Source organism: Brassica napus, chromosome A10, assembly GCF_020379485.1.
Source record: "Brassica napus cultivar Da-Ae chromosome A10, Da-Ae, whole genome shotgun sequence".
Lineage (NCBI taxonomy): Eukaryota > Viridiplantae > Streptophyta > Magnoliopsida > Brassicales > Brassicaceae > Brassica > Brassica napus.
The window spans coordinates 4,476,619-4,484,149 of record NC_063443.1 but is presented as its reverse complement, the minus strand read 5'-3'; the positions used below and the strand labels follow the sequence as shown (position 1 = coordinate 4,484,149).

General features: G+C 47.2%; 15 non-coding genes across 15 annotated transcripts in view; all 15 read left to right on the top strand.

Moving 5' to 3' along the window:
- The window catches only part of LOC125579732, a 119-nt gene extending 38 nt beyond the window's left edge, over positions 1–81 (top strand). Inside the window, exon 1 of the ribosomal RNA XR_007317787.1 lies at positions 1–81. This exon is cut by the window's left edge and continues 38 nt beyond it. This is a non-coding gene — a ribosomal RNA (5S ribosomal RNA).
- Positions 82–467: 386 nt separating this feature from the next.
- On the top strand, positions 468–586 carry LOC125579731. Its single transcript, XR_007317786.1, has one exon. It is a non-coding gene; the product is annotated as a 5S ribosomal RNA (ribosomal RNA).
- A 386-nt stretch (positions 587–972) lies between these two features.
- On the top strand, positions 973–1,091 carry LOC125579730. Its single transcript, XR_007317785.1, has one exon. It is a non-coding gene; the product is annotated as a 5S ribosomal RNA (ribosomal RNA).
- A 387-nt stretch (positions 1,092–1,478) lies between these two features.
- On the top strand, positions 1,479–1,597 carry LOC125579729. Its single transcript, XR_007317784.1, has one exon. It is a non-coding gene; the product is annotated as a 5S ribosomal RNA (ribosomal RNA).
- Positions 1,598–1,983: 386 nt separating this feature from the next.
- Positions 1,984–2,102, top strand: LOC125579728. Its single transcript, XR_007317783.1, has one exon. It is a non-coding gene; the product is annotated as a 5S ribosomal RNA (ribosomal RNA).
- Positions 2,103–2,491: 389 nt separating this feature from the next.
- Positions 2,492–2,610, top strand: LOC125579726. Its single transcript, XR_007317781.1, has one exon. It is a non-coding gene; the product is annotated as a 5S ribosomal RNA (ribosomal RNA).
- A 386-nt stretch (positions 2,611–2,996) lies between these two features.
- Positions 2,997–3,115, top strand: LOC125579725. The gene has a single exon (XR_007317780.1). It is a non-coding gene; the product is annotated as a 5S ribosomal RNA (ribosomal RNA).
- A 386-nt stretch (positions 3,116–3,501) lies between these two features.
- On the top strand, positions 3,502–3,620 carry LOC125579724. The gene has a single exon (XR_007317779.1). It is a non-coding gene; the product is annotated as a 5S ribosomal RNA (ribosomal RNA).
- A 384-nt stretch (positions 3,621–4,004) lies between these two features.
- LOC125579723 lies at positions 4,005–4,123 on the top strand. Its single transcript, XR_007317778.1, has one exon. It is a non-coding gene; the product is annotated as a 5S ribosomal RNA (ribosomal RNA).
- A 376-nt stretch (positions 4,124–4,499) lies between these two features.
- On the top strand, positions 4,500–4,618 carry LOC125579722. Its single transcript, XR_007317777.1, has one exon. It is a non-coding gene; the product is annotated as a 5S ribosomal RNA (ribosomal RNA).
- Positions 4,619–5,007: 389 nt separating this feature from the next.
- LOC125579721 lies at positions 5,008–5,126 on the top strand. Its single transcript, XR_007317776.1, has one exon. It is a non-coding gene; the product is annotated as a 5S ribosomal RNA (ribosomal RNA).
- A 386-nt stretch (positions 5,127–5,512) lies between these two features.
- Positions 5,513–5,631, top strand: LOC125579720. The gene has a single exon (XR_007317775.1). It is a non-coding gene; the product is annotated as a 5S ribosomal RNA (ribosomal RNA).
- Positions 5,632–6,018: 387 nt separating this feature from the next.
- On the top strand, positions 6,019–6,137 carry LOC125579719. The gene has a single exon (XR_007317774.1). It is a non-coding gene; the product is annotated as a 5S ribosomal RNA (ribosomal RNA).
- Positions 6,138–6,523: 386 nt separating this feature from the next.
- On the top strand, positions 6,524–6,642 carry LOC125579718. Its single transcript, XR_007317773.1, has one exon. It is a non-coding gene; the product is annotated as a 5S ribosomal RNA (ribosomal RNA).
- A 389-nt stretch (positions 6,643–7,031) lies between these two features.
- Positions 7,032–7,150, top strand: LOC125579717. Its single transcript, XR_007317772.1, has one exon. It is a non-coding gene; the product is annotated as a 5S ribosomal RNA (ribosomal RNA).
- The last annotated feature ends 381 nt before the right edge of the window (positions 7,151–7,531 follow it).

Sequence of the window (7,531 nt, the reverse complement as noted above, 5' to 3'; positions counted from 1 at the left end):
CAGAACTCCGCAGTTAAGCGTGCTTGGGCGAGAGTAGTACTAGGATGGGTGACCTCCCGGGAAGTCCTCGTGTTGCACCCCTTTTTTATTTTGTTTTTGGATCTAAAACGATTCTAGCTTTGGAAAACCCATAACTTTTGAACCGTGAGGAACTACGCCGCCCACAGCACCATTTCGGAAAGGCCAAGAAACCATCAAGGGCGGTTAAAGGACGTCGCGATTTTTCGGCCCCAAATTCAGCCGTTTTGACCCTCAAACGGGCTGCTGAAATTTACGGAGCGTAAAATAGTCGCGATGCGTTTTTTCGAGTGTTTGTTGTTGTTGTTGTTGTTGTTGTTGTGTTCTACATCAATCTCGACGCACTTTCGTTCGAGAAAAAAAAATGCCAACAAATCTTGTGGGTCCCACGCCATCCACTCGAATTGTCGGAACGAAAGGACATATGGAATCGCGAGTCATGTACTAACGGGTGCGATCATACCAGCACTAATGCACCGGATCCCATCAGAACTCCGCAGTTAAGCGTGCTTGGGCGAGAGTAGTACTAGGATGGGTGACCTCCCGGGAAGTCCTCGTGTTGCACCCCTTTTTTATTTTGTTTTTGGATCTAAAACGATTCTAGCTTTGGAAAACCCATAACTTTTGAACCGTGAGGAACTACGCCGCCCACAGCACCATTTCGGAAAGGCCAAGAAACCATCAAGGGCGGTTAAAGGACGTCGCGATTTTTCGGCCCCAAATTCAGCCGTTTTGACCCTCAAACGGGCTGCTGAAATTTACGGAGCGTAAAATAGTCGCGATGCGTTTTTTCGAGTGTTTGTTGTTGTTGTTGTTGTTGTTGTTGTGTTCTACATCAATCTCGACGCACTTTCGTTCGAGAAAAAAAAATGCCAACAAATCTTGTGGGTCCCACGCCATCCACTCGAATTGTCGGAACGAAAGGACATATGGAATCGCGAGTCATGTACTAACGGGTGCGATCATACCAGCACTAATGCACCGGATCCCATCAGAACTCCGCAGTTAAGCGTGCTTGGGCGAGAGTAGTACTAGGATGGGTGACCTCCCGGGAAGTCCTCGTGTTGCACCCCTTTTTTATTTTGTTTTTGGATCTAAAACGATTCTAGCTTTGGAAAACCCATAACTTTTGAACCGTGAGGAACTACGCCGCCCACAGCACCATTTCGGAAAGGCCAAGAAACCATCAAGGGCGGTTAAAGGACGTCGCGATTTTTCGGCCCCAAATTCAGCCGTTTTGACCCTCAAACGGGCTGCTGAAATTTACGGAGCGTAAAATAGTCGCGATGCGTTTTTTCGAGTGTTTGTTGTTGTTGTTGTTGTTGTTGTTTGTGTTCTACATCAATCTCGACGCACTTTCGTTCGAGAAAAAAAAATGCCAACAAATCTTGTGGGTCCCACGCCATCCACTCGAATTGTCGGAACGAAAGGACATATGGAATCGCGAGTCATGTACTAACGGGTGCGATCATACCAGCACTAATGCACCGGATCCCATCAGAACTCCGCAGTTAAGCGTGCTTGGGCGAGAGTAGTACTAGGATGGGTGACCTCCCGGGAAGTCCTCGTGTTGCACCCCTTTTTTATTTTGTTTTTGGATCTAAAACGATTCTAGCTTTGGAAAACCCATAACTTTTGAACCGTGAGGAACTACGCCGCCCACAGCACCATTTCGGAAAGGCCAAGAAACCATCAAGGGCGGTTAAAGGACGTCGCGATTTTTCGGCCCCAAATTCAGCCGTTTTGACCCTCAAACGGGCTGCTGAAATTTACGGAGCGTAAAATAGTCGCGATGCGTTTTTTCGAGTGTTTGTTGTTGTTGTTGTTGTTGTTGTTGTGTTCTACATCAATCTCGACGCACTTTCGTTCGAGAAAAAAAAATGCCAACAAATCTTGTGGGTCCCACGCCATCCACTCGAATTGTCGGAACGAAAGGACATATGGAATCGCGAGTCATGTACTAACGGGTGCGATCATACCAGCACTAATGCACCGGATCCCATCAGAACTCCGCAGTTAAGCGTGCTTGGGCGAGAGTAGTACTAGGATGGGTGACCTCCCGGGAAGTCCTCGTGTTGCACCCCTTTTTTATTTTGTTTTTGGATCTAAAACGATTCTAGCTTTGGAAAACCCATAACTTTTGAACCGTGAGGAACTACGCCGCCCACAGCACCATTTCGGAAAGGCCAAGAAACCATCAAGGGCGGTTAAAGGACGTCGCGATTTTTCGGCCCCAAATTCAGCCGTTTTGACCCTCAAACGGGCTGCTGAAATTTACGGAGCGTAAAATAGTCGCGATGCGTTTTTTCGAGTGTTTGTTGTTGTTGTTGTTGTTGTTGTTGTTGTGTTCTACATCAATCTCGACGCACTTTCGTTCGAGAAAAAAAAATGCCAACAAATCTTGTGGGTCCCACGCCATCCACTCGAATTGTCGGAACGAAAGGACATATGGAATCGCGAGTCATGTACTAACGGGTGCGATCATACCAGCACTAATGCACCGGATCCCATCAGAACTCCGCAGTTAAGCGTGCTTGGGCGAGAGTAGTACTAGGATGGGTGACCTCCCGGGAAGTCCTCGTGTTGCACCCCTTTTTTATTTTGTTTTTGGATCTAAAACGATTCTAGCTTTGGAAAACCCATAACTTTTGAACCGTGAGGAACTACGCCGCCCACAGCACCATTTCGGAAAGGCCAAGAAACCATCAAGGGCGGTTAAAGGACGTCGCGATTTTTCGGCCCCAAATTCAGCCGTTTTGACCCTCAAACGGGCTGCTGAAATTTACGGAGCGTAAAATAGTCGCGATGCGTTTTTTCGAGTGTTTGTTGTTGTTGTTGTTGTTGTTGTTGTGTTCTACATCAATCTCGACGCACTTTCGTTCGAGAAAAAAAAATGCCAACAAATCTTGTGGGTCCCACGCCATCCACTCGAATTGTCGGAACGAAAGGACATATGGAATCGCGAGTCATGTACTAACGGGTGCGATCATACCAGCACTAATGCACCGGATCCCATCAGAACTCCGCAGTTAAGCGTGCTTGGGCGAGAGTAGTACTAGGATGGGTGACCTCCCGGGAAGTCCTCGTGTTGCACCCCTTTTTTATTTTGTTTTTGGATCTAAAACGATTCTAGCTTTGGAAAACCCATAACTTTTGAACCGTGAGGAACTACGCCGCCCACAGCACCATTTCGGAAAGGCCAAGAAACCATCAAGGGCGGTTAAAGGACGTCGCGATTTTTCGGCCCCAAATTCAGCCGTTTTGACCCTCAAACGGGCTGCTGAAATTTACGGAGCGTAAAATAGTCGCGATGCGTTTTTTCGAGTGTTTGTTGTTGTTGTTGTTGTTGTTGTTGTGTTCTACATCAATCTCGACGCACTTTCGTTCGAGAAAAAAAAATGCCAACAAATCTTGTGGGTCCCACGCCATCCACTCGAATTGTCGGAACGAAAGGACATATGGAATCGCGAGTCATGTACTAACGGGTGCGATCATACCAGCACTAATGCACCGGATCCCATCAGAACTCCGCAGTTAAGCGTGCTTGGGCGAGAGTAGTACTAGGATGGGTGACCTCCCGGGAAGTCCTCGTGTTGCACCCCTTTTTTATTTTGTTTTTGGATCTAAAACGATTCTAGCTTTGGAAAACCCATAACTTTTGAACCGTGAGGAACTACGCCGCCCACAGCACCATTTCGGAAAGGCCAAGAAACCATCAAGGGCGGTTAAAGGACGTCGCGATTTTTCGGCCCCAAATTCAGCCGTTTTGACCCTCAAACGGGCTGCTGAAATTTACGGAGCGTAAAATAGTCGCGATGCGTTTTTTCGAGTGTTTGTTGTTGTTGTTGTTGTTGTTGTTGTTCTACATCAATCTCGACGCACTTTCGTTCGAGAAAAAAAAATGCCAACAAATCTTGTGGGTCCCACGCCATCCACTCGAATTGTCGGAACGAAAGGACATATGGAATCGCGAGTCATGTACTAACGGGTGCGATCATACCAGCACTAATGCACCGGATCCCATCAGAACTCCGCAGTTAAGCGTGCTTGGGCGAGAGTAGTACTAGGATGGGTGACCTCCCGGGAAGTCCTCGTGTTGCACCCCTTTTTTATTTTGTTTTTGGATCTAAAACGATTCTAGCTTTGGAAAACCCATAACTTTTGAACCGTGAGGAACTACGCCGCCCACAGCACCATTTCGGAAAGGCCAAGAAACCATCAAGGGCGGTTAAAGGACGTCGCGATTTTTCGGCCCCAAATTCAGCCGTTTTGACCCTCAAACGGGCTGCTGAAATTTACGGAGCGTAAAATAGTCGCGATGCGTTTTTTGTGTTGTTGTTGTTGTTGTTGTTGTGTTCTACATCAATCTCGACGCACTTTCGTTCGAGAAAAAAAAATGCCAACAAATCTTGTGGGTCCCACGCCATCCACTCGAATTGTCGGAACGAAAGGACATATGGAATCGCGAGTCATGTACTAACGGGTGCGATCATACCAGCACTAATGCACCGGATCCCATCAGAACTCCGCAGTTAAGCGTGCTTGGGCGAGAGTAGTACTAGGATGGGTGACCTCCCGGGAAGTCCTCGTGTTGCACCCCTTTTTTATTTTGTTTTTGGATCTAAAACGATTCTAGCTTTGGAAAACCCATAACTTTTGAACCGTGAGGAACTACGCCGCCCACAGCACCATTTCGGAAAGGCCAAGAAACCATCAAGGGCGGTTAAAGGACGTCGCGATTTTTCGGCCCCAAATTCAGCCGTTTTGACCCTCAAACGGGCTGCTGAAATTTACGGAGCGTAAAATAGTCGCGATGCGTTTTTTCGAGTGTTTGTTGTTGTTGTTGTTGTTGTTGTTGTTGTGTTCTACATCAATCTCGACGCACTTTCGTTCGAGAAAAAAAAATGCCAACAAATCTTGTGGGTCCCACGCCATCCACTCGAATTGTCGGAACGAAAGGACATATGGAATCGCGAGTCATGTACTAACGGGTGCGATCATACCAGCACTAATGCACCGGATCCCATCAGAACTCCGCAGTTAAGCGTGCTTGGGCGAGAGTAGTACTAGGATGGGTGACCTCCCGGGAAGTCCTCGTGTTGCACCCCTTTTTTATTTTGTTTTTGGATCTAAAACGATTCTAGCTTTGGAAAACCCATAACTTTTGAACCGTGAGGAACTACGCCGCCCACAGCACCATTTCGGAAAGGCCAAGAAACCATCAAGGGCGGTTAAAGGACGTCGCGATTTTTCGGCCCCAAATTCAGCCGTTTTGACCCTCAAACGGGCTGCTGAAATTTACGGAGCGTAAAATAGTCGCGATGCGTTTTTTCGAGTGTTTGTTGTTGTTGTTGTTGTTGTTGTTGTGTTCTACATCAATCTCGACGCACTTTTGTTCGAGAAAAAAAAATGCCAACAAATCTTGTGGGTCCCACGCCATCCACTCGAATTGTCGGAACGAAAGGACATATGGAATCGCGAGTCATGTACTAACGGGTGCGATCATACCAGCACTAATGCACCGGATCCCATCAGAACTCCGCAGTTAAGCGTGCTTGGGCGAGAGTAGTACTAGGATGGGTGACCTCCCGGGAAGTCCTCGTGTTGCACCCCTTTTTTATTTTGTTTTTGGATCTAAAACGATTCTAGCTTTGGAAAACCCATAACTTTTGAACCGTGAGGAACTACGCCGCCCACAGCACCATTTCGGAAAGGCCAAGAAACCATCAAGGGCGGTTAAAGGACGTCGCGATTTTTCGGCCCCAAATTCAGCCGTTTTGACCCTCAAACGGGCTGCTGAAATTTACGGAGCGTAAAATAGTCGCGATGCGTTTTTTCGAGTGTTTGTTGTTGTTGTTGTTGTTGTTGTTGTTGTTCTACATCAATCTCGACGCACTTTTGTTCGAGAAAAAAAAATGCCAACAAATCTTGTGGGTCCCACGCCATCCACTCGAATTGTCGGAACGAAAGGACATATGGAATCGCGAGTCATGTACTAACGGGTGCGATCATACCAGCACTAATGCACCGGATCCCATCAGAACTCCGCAGTTAAGCGTGCTTGGGCGAGAGTAGTACTAGGATGGGTGACCTCCCGGGAAGTCCTCGTGTTGCACCCCTTTTTTATTTTGTTTTTGGATCTAAAACGATTCTAGCTTTGGAAAACCCATAACTTTTGAACCGTGAGGAACTACGCCGCCCACAGCACCATTTCGGAAAGGCCAAGAAACCATCAAGGGCGGTTAAAGGACGTCGCGATTTTTCGGCCCCAAATTCAGCCGTTTTGACCCTCAAACGGGCTGCTGAAATTTACGGAGCGTAAAATAGTCGCGATGCGTTTTTTCGAGTGTTTGTTGTTGTTGTTGTTGTTGTTGTTGTGTTCTACATCAATCTCGACGCACTTTCGGTCGAGAAAAAAAAATGCCAACAAATCTTGTGGGTCCCACGCCATCCACTCGAATTGTCGGAACGAAAGGACATATGGAATCGCGAGTCATGTACTAACGGGTGCGATCATACCAGCACTAATGCACCGGATCCCATCAGAACTCCGCAGTTAAGCGTGCTTGGGCGAGAGTAGTACTAGGATGGGTGACCTCCCGGGAAGTCCTCGTGTTGCACCCCTTTTTTATTTTGTTTTTGGATCTAAAACGATTCTAGCTTTGGAAAACCCATAACTTTTGAACCGTGAGGAACTACGCCGCCCACAGCACCATTTCGGAAAGGCCAAGAAACCATCAAGGGCGGTTAAAGGACGTCGCGATTTTTCGGCCCCAAATTCAGCCGTTTTGACCCTCAAACGGGCTGCTGAAATTTACGGAGCGTAAAATAGTCGCGATGCGTTTTTTCGAGTGTTTGTTGTTGTTGTTGTTGTTGTTGTTGTTGTGTTCTACATCAATCTCGACGCACTTTTGTTCGAGAAAAAAAAATGCCAACAAATCTTGTGGGTCCCACGCCATCCACTCGAATTGTCGGAACGAAAGGACATATGGAATCGCGAGTCATGTACTAACGGGTGCGATCATACCAGCACTAATGCACCGGATCCCATCAGAACTCCGCAGTTAAGCGTGCTTGGGCGAGAGTAGTACTAGGATGGGTGACCTCCCGGGAAGTCCTCGTGTTGCACCCCTTTTTTATTTTGTTTTTGGATCTAAAACGATTCTAGCTTTGGAAAACCCATAACTTTTGAACCGTGAGGAACTACGCCGCCCACAGCACCATTTCGGAAAGGCCAAGAAACCATCAAGGGCGGTTAAAGGACGTCGCGATTTTTCGGCCCCAAATTCAGCCGTTTTGACCCTCAAACGGGCTGCTGAAATTTACGGAGCGTAAAATAGTCGCGATGCGTTTTTTCGAGTGTTTGTTGTTGTTGTTGTTGTTGTTGTTGTTGTGTTCTACATCAATCTCGACGCACTTTTGTTCGAGAAAAAAAAATGCCAACAAATCTTGTGGGTCCCACGCCATCCACTCGAATTGTCGGAACGAAAGGACATATGGAATCGCGAGTCAT